Genomic DNA, 12,886 nt, shown 5'->3' on the forward strand with positions numbered 1-12,886 from the left:
TGATAGGGGCAGCATGGATGATCCTATCATATACCTACTTAGAGCAAGGCTATCTATTAAATGGGTTTGTTTTCAATGGGTTAACAGTGCCAACAAAGTAAAGTATCGCTCTGGTAAAGGTACCAGCAAACTCTATGTCTATATTGACCATCAGCGATATCCGTAAAGAACAGCTGAGCTCTAGCTGGGCACATTGGTTGTGACCCTCGCATCAGAATAACTAGGGAAGGTCGGCCATGACACAGGCAAATGACATTACAAGTGGCTACTGGGAGAGTAAAAAGTGGTATTTGCCTGGGTCACCTGGTATTTGCCTGGGTCACCTGAGCCTCTATATTAATGCACATTTTCACTTTTTCTGCCCTATGTTTCCCCTTTGCACTTGCTTAATGTTTCTAGAGAGGCAAAGAGTTTAGGAAAAGAGCCTGGAATCAGAAGACCTTAGTTCTGAACAGTCTTAAATTCTACACTTGCAAGCTTTATTATTTCGTCTCAAGTACCTTTGTTTTGTCATCTATAAAAAGGGAATCATTATATTCATTTAATAAATATTTCTTCAGTGTTTGCTAATAGCAAGGGATAGTGGAGGGTAAAAGAAAAAGTAGAAGACATTCCCTGTACTGTAGACACATAACATCGAATGGGACAGACAAAACACGTACACACAGCTCTAAGGCACGATAGATGGGGATGGGCAGCAAAGAACAATATAAAAATTGCTCCTGGTATCAGAGGAGAAAGAGGGTTGATGAGCCTTGTAGTAAGGAGGTAAGGTGAGGAGGAGATGGATAGGGCAGTGTTCAGAAAAACAAGAGCACAGGAGTGGAGCCAGTAGGGAACGTGGGAAATAAAAGCCACCAAGCATTTTATAAATGTAAAGTACTGACAGGCTATCATTTTAACTCTTCTATGGATCTCATTTTTCTCTTCAGGGATCCCCACCATGTTCATTTTAACCTGTTTCTCACCTACATAAGAACGTTAGAGAAGGAGAAAGTGAGAGGTACACTACATGATTTTCTCAGGATCTCAGACTTTCCCAAAAGATGACTGTTTTACCCTGTTAATTCACATAAGTTTCCTGTGAGGAGAGAGAATTTTGCTCTTGAGTCAAATATTTATTATCATCACTTAGATGAGATCTCACATGACTCATTAAAATTGTAACTCAACTTGAAACTACATGTGAGCAAATAATTTTTCCCCAGTCCTTGCTTTCAAATCCACCTGCCTCTCAGCCTACTCACCTCCATCCCACCCGGCTCAGAGGAAGTGATGCCTACCTTCTTCCTCCAGTGGCTCATAGGGTCTTCATCAGCTAGTCCTGTTCTTTCCTCCCTGTTAATCACCACCTCCCAGTTCCTTGTGCTCAGCTTTCACAAGTATACATTTGCCTTGTCCCTGTGTCCCCTCTTCTCTTGCTGATCTCTCGTCATCTTCTCTGAATGAGAGGCCCACCCTCCTGTCCCTACCTCCTCCTCTCCCACTCTTTCCACAGCTCTTAGAATCATGTCTTCCACGCTCTCTCTTCTGGTCCTCTTCCCATCACTCTGGCAGATCCTCCTCAGTCTCTTAGATGATTCCTTTGCCACTAGTCATTCCCTTAAAATACTGATGCTTCATTTTACTCACTCCCAAATCAAAGGACTCCTAACCCAGCCTCTCCTGAGACATCTTAAGGTTTAGTTCCAAGTCACTACTTATCTTCTCTACCTGGATGAGTGTCAAACTCTTTACTTTCTAAAATTAACATTAAGGCTTCCCTGGTGGCGCAGTGGTTAAGAATCTGCCTGCCAATGCAGGGGACACGGGTTGGAGCCCTGGCCCGGGAAGATCCCACATGCCGCGGAGCAACTAAGCCCGTGTGCCACAACTACTGAGCCTGCACTCTAGAGCCTGCGAGCCACAACTACTGAGCCTGTGAGCCACAACTACTGAGCCCATGTGCCACAACTACTGAAGCCTGTCCGCCTAGAGCCCGTGCTCCACAACAAGAGAAGCCACGACAATGAGAAGCCCGCGCACCGCAACGAAGGGTAGCCCTCGCTCGCCGCAACTAGAGAAAGCCCGCGCACAGCAACGAAGACCCAACACAGCCAAAAATAAATAAATACATAAATAAATAAAAAATAAGAATAATAAAATAAAATTAACATTAATAGCTCTTCCTTCTTCTGACTCAAAGCCATTTCTCTTCCAGTATCCTTTTTGTTAATGGCATGACAGTGCAAGCTATTCACATCACCAGATTGGAAATTACTCTCATCTTCTCCCTTACTTGATGTATTAATTATCAAATCTCTCCCTGTTTTATCTTCCAACAATTCATGGAATCCATCCTCTATCTCTGTCCCCACTTCTGTTTTGGTTCAAGCCATAATATCTCTATATGAATGAAAAGTTTTCCTGCTTGGTATCCCAGCCTCCACAATGTCCACAGTCCAATCCTAATAAGGTAATTTTTTATGAAACAAAGATAATGTTTAAATTTATTTCTTATGGAGGTAACATTGGTTTATAACATTACATAAGTTTCATGTGTAAAACATTGTATTTCTACTTCTGTATACCCTACAGTGTGCTCACCACCAAAAATTTAGTTTCCATCCATCACCATACAGTTGAGACACTTTACCCATTTTGCCCACTCCCCTACCCAGTCCCTTCTGGTAACTACTGCTCTGTTCTCTGTATCTATGTGTTTGTTTGGTTTTGAATTTTGTTTTATTTATTTATTTTTTATACAGCAGGTTCTTATTAGTTATCTATTTTATACACATCAGTGTATACACGTCAATCCCAATCTCCCAATTCATCACAACACCACCACCCGCCCCCTGCCGCTTTCCCCCCTTGGTGTCCATATGTTTGTTCTCTACATCTGTGTCTCTATTTCTGCCTTGCAAACTGGTTCATCTGTACCATCTGTGTGTTTGTTTTTGTTTGGTTTGGTTTGTTCATTTATTTTGTTTGTTTGTGATTCCACAGGCTGGAAAAAGCCAACTAGAAAGCTTTATTTTTTTCCTTCCAGTTTTATTGATATACAGCATTGTTTAAGGTGTATAACATAATGATTTGACACACATACATCATGAAGTGATTACAATAAGTTTAGTGAATATCCATCATCTCATACAAATACAAAATTAAAGAAAAAGAAAAAATATTTTTTTGTTGTGATGAGAACAACTTTCATATATAACATACAGCAGTGTTAATTATATTAATCATGTTATACACCACATCCCTAGTACTTTTTTATCTTATATAACTGGAAGTTTATACCTTTTGGCCACCTTCATCCAATTCCACCTCCTCCCACCCCCTGCCTCTGGTAACCACAAATCTTTTTCTATAAATTTGTTTGTTTTTTGAAGTATAATTGACCTACAACACTATGTTAGTTCCTGGTATAACACATGGTGATTTGATATTTCTATACATTACAAAATGATCACCATGATAAGTCTAGTTGCCACCTGCTCACCATAAAAAAATATTACGTTATTATTGACTATATATTGACTATACTCTCCACCCTGTACATTTCACTCCCATGACTCATTTATTTTGTAACTGAAAGTTTGTACCTCTTAATTTCCCTCATAGTTTGTACCAATTTCACTCATCCCCCATACCCCTCCCCTCTGGCAGCTACCTGTTTGTTCTCTGTATCTGTGGCTCTGTTTCTGTTTAGTTATGTTTGTCCATTTGTTGTGTTTTTTAAATTCCACATATAAGTGAAATTCTCTGACTTATCTGACTTAGCATAATGGACCTTCTAGGTCCATCTATGTTGTCGCAAATGGCAAGGTTTCATCTTTTTATGGCTGAGTAGTATTCCATTGTGTATATATATATATACCATATCTTCTTTGTCCATTCATCCACTCATGGGCACTTTGGTCACTTCCACATATTGGCTATTGTAAATAATGCTTCAATGAACATAAGGTTTGCATGTATCTTTTCAAATTAATGTTTTCATATTCTTTGGATAAATACACAGAAGTGGGATAGCTGGATCATATGGTAGGTCTATTCTTAATTTTTTGAGGAATCTCCACACTGTTTTCCATAGTGGGCACCAATTTACATTCCCATCAACAGTGTATGAGGGTTCCCTTTTCTCCACATCTTTGCTAACACTTGTTATTTCTTGCCTTTATAATAGGCGTGAAGCAATATCTCATTGTAGTTTTGATTTGTATTTCCCTATTAACTGGTAATGCTGAACATCTTTTCATATGACTGTTGGCCATCTGTGTCTCCTTTGGAAAAAATGTTTATTCAGGTTCTTTGCCCATTTTTGAATCAGGTTGTATGTGCGGGTTTTTTGTTGTTGTTGTTGTTATTGAGTTGTATGACTTCTTTATATATTTTGGATATTAACCCCTTAACAGATATATGATTTACAAATATCTTTTCCCATTCAGCACGTTGTCTTTTCATTTTATTGATGGTTTCCTTTGTTGTGCAGAAGCTTTCTAGTTTGATGTAGTCCCATTTGTTTATATTTGCTTTTCCCTTGCCTAAGGACACACATCCAGAAATATATTGCCAAGACCACTGTCAAAGAGAGGGTGTTTTTTTTTTAAACAGTTCTAAAATATTTTTATTGTTTCTCATAGTGAAGAGAATAAAATCCAAATTTCTTAGCAGAGCCTATGCTCTTTCCATCCCGAATTTTTACCTTTGGAAGGCAATGTTCCATAGTGGTAAAGCACAATGACTATGGTGTCAGACTCACCTGATTCAAGAGCTGGCTCTGTCACTCACTAGCTGTGTGACTTTGGAATTAAGTCAAAGTGTAAATTCCCTAAGCCTTAATATCCTTATTCCAAAATAAGAATAATAACCATAGATTGTTACCAGGAATAATGATGATTATTATATGAAGCTCTTAGCAATCTAATTGACATACAGTAAGTATAAAATAAATGGTATTTATTAATAAATTACTTCTTCATCCTCATCCTTCCATGATAATTTTCCATGCAAACCACCATCCAGCCACATGAAATGTCTTGCAGATTTTTTCAAATCTTGTATCTTTGTACTTGCTGCCCCTACTGCCTTGGATGCCTTTCTTTTATCTAGCTGATAAGCAATAATTCGTCATTTGAGTCTCAACTCAAATATTTTTTCTCTAAAAGACACCTTCCCTGACTCTTATTCTCTACCTCAGTCTCTCTGTAGCAGAAATTGGGGACTCCCAAAAAACCCCTGCCAGTGTTGCCATTGATTTTATATACATATAATATATATTGTAATTTTGTGCTCACGTCTCCCTCATAAAAATTTGAGCTTTTTATTTTTTAAAATTAATTAATTAATTAATTAATTTAATTTTGGCTGCATTGGGTCTTCGTTGCTGCACAGGCTTTCTCCAGTTGCGACGAGTGGGGGCTACTCTTCGTTGTGGTGCGCAGGCTTTTCATCGCAGTGGCTTCTCTTGTTGCAGAGCACGGACTCTAAGTGCGCGGCGGGCTTCAGTAGTTGTGGCTCGCAGGCTCTAGAGCTCAGACTCAGTAGTTGTGGTGAACGGGCTTAGTCGCTCCGTGGCATGTGGGATCTTCCTGGACCAGGGCTCAAACCCGTGTCCCCTGCATTGGCAGGCGGATTCTTAACCACTGCACCACGAGGGAAGTCCCAACTTTGAGCTTTTTATGTTAGAGATAGAAACTTACCTGTTTATCTTAAACACCATAATCAGTTTTACTGATAGGTAAATATTTTTGAATTAAAAAAAAAGAAAAGAAAGTACCATTTTTCTCTACAAAAAGAGTGGGTATAACAAGACGAATGGTTATAATGTATATGTCAAACATGAAAACCATTGCACATTCACCAAAATGTCTCAAACCATTCTTGTGGCTATCATATTAAGCACAATTATTGGATAGGCAGCGCTTGACAGTGAAAAGAGCAAGAACATTCAAAGCAGAACAGTCTTTACTTACTGAACATTTATTATATATCAGGCACTGTGCTAGGAGCTGAGTATACAATGGTGAACTTCATAACTGTGATTTTGGCAAATTCCTTTAGCCTTGTATTCTTCAGTTTTCTCAACTCTAAATTTGTATCATAAGACTGTTGCATTAATTAAATGACACCATGTGTATAAACTGCCCAGAACAGTGCCTGACTTAGTAGATACTTAACAAATGGTAGTCATTTCCTTCCTTCTCTAAGCTAGATGTTAAAAAAGGGCATGAAGGTGAACAGGGATGGACCCTGTCTCAATGAGCTCCCATTAGAACTCTGCCTCCTTTCATCAACAATAAAGGACTCCAGACAAATAATGAACCAAGTGACAGGCTGACTACAGAAGCTCCAAACCAACTCTTGACTCCCTCAACCAAAGACAGTGTGATAAGAATAAGATAGGGTGTGATGGCTCTCCTCCTGGTCTGGGCATTCAACAAATATGGTATCATTTGTAACAGCCATTTGCCAACCTTTAATTGCACACTATAAAAATAAACATCAGAGAAAAGTATTGGGGTGGGGGGTGGGAGTGGGGAAGAGACTCAGTTTAAGATAAATAATTCGGTTCAGTTAGGAATACTTGCTAGCATAGACACAGACATTAGAGCAACCTATTTAATCAAAAACTGCATTCACCAACATTTACTGAAATGTGACTCTATGCCAGGAACTAGCTGAGCTAGATGTGAAGCAATAGAGATGAAAATGACATATACTTTCTTTTCCTTTCCTGAAAAAGGAACATACTTTTCAATAGTGCTCTCTCCAGTTGCCAATTATTTTAGTCCATTGCTTCGATTTGGAATAGAAAACCACATACTTCATTTAAAACTTAATTTAGTTTTGTTACAGGACACAACTCGTCTCATTTAGAAAAAGACACTGCTATTCCTAAAAGTAACATTTTAAGGTTAATTCTTCAAGTCACAAAAATGCAACCTTTTCTATATGCATCCAAAATGTAGACAGTCCCTAACATATCAATAGATTATGCTTCAAAACTTCATTTGTAAATCTGCTGAATACAATTCAAAATGCATATTACAAAGAAACAGTACTAGAGTTGGATTTGGGGCCAACCTGTAAAAGCCGACTGAACTACAATACACCTGAGATATTGGTACTCATTAAACTATAGAGCCAAGCTTGTGTGTGTTCTCATGCCAAAGTGTATTCAGGAAAGTAACAAGAGCAGTATCCTGACAGCTGGATCAGGGTCCCCACTTCTGATAGTAGAGTGAAGATTTCACAGATTGATGGTACTAGGAGGACACCTTGGGGAACTAGGAGACAAAGGGCAGGATCCAAATGGGGACCAATGCAGGAACTCTAAGGATGAAAAGCTGAGATGGGGAGTTCTTGGGCAGGGGAGACAAGTGTTCCATGTGGCTCCTGAAAATCTAGTCCAGGGAATAAGGGCTGAAGGGGGGCCAGGGTCATCTTTTACAGTGATGGATTGAAAGCTGAGAGAGAAGGGAGAGGGTTTTTACATGAAAAGCACTTGGCATAATTCTTGGTACATGGTGGTGTTCAATAAATGGTGATGGAGATATTGGAGATGGTGAGGTAGAGGCAAAACCTGTAGGCTTTTCTCCCTCATTTGTCTTTTAGAATATAATCTACTTAGAAAACAACTGTATTGGTGAGAAACATGGAACTCCAAGCCTTTCTGAACTATGAAATATTAGTGGCCAGTGGAGTTAGTGGAGCAGGGCAGTGGCTGGACCAATGCAGGTAGGAATATTGCTCTTGTAAGGCTATTGTGACAAAGATAGGATAAGTTTGCATAGCCCCTCATCCTTCCCCTTCCTTAGCCCACTCTTTTCACCTAAAGCTTGAGGTGGAAGAGTGTACGGCGTGGGGACATGCACCCCAGACAGAGGCAGAGTCAAGAAAGAGGGGAAGGACAAGGAAAAGAAAAAAGAAAACTCCCAATAGGAGTGAAAAACACTCCTGAGGTACTGGTGCAGCCCTTCATACAATAAGGATATTCCCACCGCCAGAAGTAAGGCACTACACCATGTGTTCTGAAAATACTTTTAAAAAAAACCAAAAAACAGGCAGTGCCTCTACAGGCAGTTAAATCAAATGTGATGGTCATCCTTTTTCTACTTTGGGTTACATTTTAGCTCTAAAGAATCTGCAAAGCTTCCAGGAACAGCTCTCCACAGGACTTTTCCAATCTTTTCCTTTAGTCAAGGATCCCACCTATTTTTAGCCATTTCTCCTCTCCCCAGCTCTTATCAAAGCTAGGAAATGAAATGCATGAAAATGTGCCCAGGTGATAGTGTGATTCTGATGATGTATTCTTTCTACCAGTCCTTTCAGAAGGGGTGCTCTCATGAGACAATACCCCGATGGAAGGTGTGACACATCTTTTGGATATCAGAAAATTGAAATGCGGGTGCCACTCTTATTTATAGTGACCCTCAGTCAACTTATCTTTGCCAACTACAAAGATACTAATTGCTTGATGTACAGGTTGTAATTGGATCACAGCCATCAGTGACTTGGTTATTTGTTGTTATAGCAATACTAACAAAATTATGCCTAAGGCAGTCTAATTAGAAGAGCACCATCGCTGACCCAACTGGCATTTTCAATATGTTACCTAAGAGGTATGATCAGAAGACAAGTCAGAGCTAACTTAATGAAGTTTCTGATCAGAGGCTGCTCTGAAGACGGTGAGTTATTGAAGGAGACAAAGAGGAATTGATGAGTGGCAGATTCATGCAGGCTATTTGAGGACAACAAAAAGCAATGGAATTTACTAGATTCAATCTTGTTGCAAGGCATGACAAAAGTTTCCTTCCTTCTCAGCTGCAGGATCCCAAAGTCATAAAAGTTATCTATGAAAAGAAGCCTAAAGATTATCTAGTTCAGTGATATTCAAGTGGGATTTAAAAAATCTCCTGGGAGGGCTTCCCTGGTGGCACAGTGGTTGAGAATCTGCCTGCCGATGCAGGGGACACGGGTTCGAGCCCTGGTCTGGGAAGATCCCACATGCCGCGGAGCAACTAGGCCCGTGAGCCACAACTACTGAGCCTGCGCGTCTGGAGCCTGTGCTCCGTAACAAGAGAGGTCACGATAGTGAAAGGCCCGCGCACCGCGATGAAGAGTGGCCCCCGCTTGCCGCAACTAGAGAAAGCCCTCGCACAGAAACGAAGACCCAACACAGCCAAAAATAAATAAATAAATAATTTTAAAAAAAAAATCTCCTGGGAGACCAATATCATGACATATCCGTGAGTCAGGGGGCATAAACTTATCGCTACCCCATTTGAGAATCATGTCTATAAGGAGCAGTATAATATAGGGACTAAGAACAAACACCTAGATAGTAGATGGGCCTGAATTAATAAGGGATATGTTATTCACTAGTTGTGTAACCTTGCTGAGTTTTTAAAATTTTCTAAGCCAATTTCCTTGTCTCTAAATTGGGGATAATTATAAAATATAATGCAAAATCATGTGCTGAGAATGAAACGAGGAAAAGTGCTTAACTTGGCATCTGACACATAGTAAGTACTCAATAAATATAACTTGTGATGGTTAATTTTGTGTGTCCACTTGACTAGGTTAAGGGATGTCGAGATAGCTGGTAAAACATTTCTGCGTGTGTCTGTGAAGATATTTCCAGAAGAGATTAGCATTTGAATCTGTAGACTAGGTAAAAAAGCTTTCCCTCCCCAATGCAGTGGGCATCAACCAATCTGTTGACAGCCTGAATAAAACAAAAAGGTGGAGGAAGGGTGCATTTCCTCTCTGCTGGAGCTAGACCATTCATCTTTTCCTGATCTTAGACATCAGCACTCCTGGTTTTTGGGCCTTTGGCCTTGGACCAGGACTTACACCCTCAGTCCTCCAGTTCTTGGGCCTTAGGACTCAGACTGGGACTTATACCACTGGCTCCCCTGGGTTCTCAAGCCTTCAGGTTTGGACTGGAGCTATACCATCAGCTTTCCTGGGCCACCAGCTTGAAGGTGGCAGATCATGGGACTTCTCAGCCAACATAATTGCATTAGCCAATCCCTCACAATAAATCTCTTCCTATGTTTCTATCCTCCTCATTCTGATTCTCTGCAGAACCCGAATACATACTCTACTACTATTACTATTGAATTTGCTGGGCAGCAACTATCCAGTATGTTGAGGCAGAAAAAGACTGAGGACCAAAATGTTAGTCCAACTCACTCAAGAGGAACCTGAGATCCAGAGGTAGAAGTGACTTGCCTAAAGTTATCCAGATTAGAAGAGTCTGAACCAGATTCCAGATGGTGGGTCTGGTGCCCTTTAGGCCACAGTGAATTCTTGCATTCTGACAGATAAAAGAATACCAAGAGGGACTTCCCTGGTGATCCAGCAGTTAAGACTCCACGCTCCCAGTGCAGGGGGCCCAGGTTCAATCCCTGGTCAGGGAACTAGATCCCGCACGCCACAACTAAAGATCCCGCATGCCGCAACTAAGACCCAGCAAAGCCAAATAAATAAATATTAAAAAAAAAAAAAGAAGAAGAATAGCAAGATGCAGGGGAAAATGCATTGGGTTAGTGGTCAAAGACACATTTAACTATGTCTTTCGCCATCTCTGTAAGCTTCCTAATGTTCTCTAAGTAGGGCGGTACATTGATCAAGGATAAGAAATCTACCATTACTGCCACCCAACCAAAGCCTCTTTCCCCAGCTCATTCATTCCTTTTTCCATTATCTTTGAAACTTTGACCTTTCTCGCACTAGAATTTGCCATATGGGTCTTCTACTATCTGAGCATTTCATCAGGGTTCAGGCACAAATATTATATGACAATGTGTTTGTGTATACATACATACATACATATATTTGGTATCAAATATATATGTACACATATATATCTATATCAAATATATATGTGTAGATAAAACTTTTGATTAATTTCATTGCCTTTTGTCAGTGATATTGTTCTGGTTATTATAGTTTGTTTAAAAGTAATAATAATAAACACACACAGACTTCTGGTAGAAGCCTCAGATCATACTTCTAAATGTTAAAGTATTTTTAAAAAGTTGAAGAGCTGTGAACAGTGTTTAAGTAGCTTATATGAGTTTTAAAGGACATTGATAACCTCTCCTAATAAGGACAGCCTGTCATTCAAGGGAACAACAGAGTTTGACAGGAAATATGTATTAATACACGACGTAAAACCTAGTGAACCACAGTCTTAGCCTGTCTTCCTTCTCATCGTCTTTAAAACAGAGAGTATTTCTCTTTCCCTCTTTTCCTGTGTTTTTGATAATGTGTTACTATTTCCACCCATGGGCTTTTCCCTCCTCTTTACCTCTCTCTCTCTCCATGTCTCTGTGTCCCTCTCTCTTTCCTCCATCTATCTCAGTTTTTCTCAGACATACATTCACTTGCCAGCCAAGGTCATGTGCACTTACTTGTCTCTCCTCTTTTCCCCTGCTCAGTTTCAGCCCATGAACCTTAGTGTTGACCTTTTCCTAGTCTTCCTGATTCTACTTCCAGGCATCCCTGGTATATTAGTCAGGATTCTCCAGAAACAGAACAAATGAATGAATGAGTGAATGAATGAATGAAAACACATACATACATACATACATACATAAATAAAATTTAAAATATATGAAGAGATTTATTATAAAGTGTTGGCTCATGTGATAATGGAGACTGAGAAACCTCACGATCTGCCACCTGCAGGCAGAGGTCCAGGAGAGCCAATGGTGTAGTTCAAAAGCCTGAGAGCCAGAAACTCAATGGTGTAGATCCCAGTCCAAGTCTGAAGTCTTGAGAACCAGGAGCACCAAGGGCAGGTGAAGATCGATGTCCCAGCTCATCAGTCAGGAAGAGAGTGAATTCAACCTTCTTCCACCTTTTTGTTCTGTTGAGGCCCTCAGATTAGATGATGCTTGTGCACATTGGAGGAGGCCATCTGCTTTACTCAGGTCACCCACTCAAATGTTAATCTCTTCCAGAAACACTGTCACAAACACACCCAGAAATAATATTTAACCAGTTATCTGGGCATGTGGCCATGTATATCTATTCCACAGACTTTCTTCTCCAGGTCCTGATTTCTGTATCCAGTTCATGCCAGCAACTACACTTCACCCTCTGATTATCCCCTTTGGATGGCTGCTTCAATTTACATAACTGAATCTGGACTGTATCTCCACTCTGATTATAGTTTTAGGGTGACCTCCTAAGACAGTTTCCCAAAAACTTACTACTTCCTCCATTTTTGGTCAGTCTTCCTTTGCTGCTCTCCTCGTATGCCTTTCTTTTTTCACTCCAACTTTCATGTTTCCCCCCACAAAATTAATCATAATATAGAATAAAAGTTTACTATAGATTTTATTATATATAATGAAGACAAGTGAATGCTCCTTATTCTGAATTTCAAACACAGGTGAGTGGAGTAAGTTATAATTTAACTAGGGAAATAACATTAATTGTAGTTGTTTTTACTTATTATTTTCTTACAGTCTCTCAGTTGAGAAAAGAACTCTCTATGCTGAGAAAATATATAAAGAAGGGTCTTAATCTAATTTTCTTCTCTTTATTTGCTCTATTATTCTGGTCCCTTTATAGCTTCCAACAAATTAATTTATTTTTAATTTCTAAGGAGGGGTAGGAGGTATTTTGGTTGGTTTTTTTTTTCAGTTCACTGAAAATGGCTTTCGGAATAAGCATGTTTTGCAGAACTCTGATCATAACTGTCATCTACAACAATGAAAAGAAAGTCAAAAAGAACACGGACAAAATAATTATATATAAATTTCAGGTTTTTGGAAATTACCTGAATCTGAGACAAGATAGCTTGCATAGCTCCCCCGTTTTCTAGGTTTTTAAAAAAATTCACAGGTTTTGACCTTTCACAGTTGTAAAATCAATTACA

At 39.6% G+C, this 12,886-nt stretch overlaps 1 protein-coding gene and 1 long non-coding RNA gene across 2 annotated transcripts in view; one reads left to right on the forward strand and one right to left on the reverse strand.

Moving 5' to 3' along the window:
* LOC309629284 (uncharacterized protein) overlaps positions 1-12,886 on the reverse strand; it is a 1,158,831-nt gene that overhangs the window by 1,004,714 nt on the left and 141,231 nt on the right. The gene's annotated exons all lie outside the window — the stretch shown is intronic.
* Positions 1-12,886, forward strand: part of LOC309629290 — a 255,887-nt gene that overhangs the window by 223,531 nt on the left and 19,470 nt on the right. The gene's annotated exons all lie outside the window — the stretch shown is intronic.

The sequence above is a fragment of the Balaenoptera borealis genome, assembly GCF_965194805.1.
Source record: "Balaenoptera borealis genome assembly, chromosome: 5".
NCBI lineage: Eukaryota > Metazoa > Chordata > Mammalia > Artiodactyla > Balaenopteridae > Balaenoptera > Balaenoptera borealis.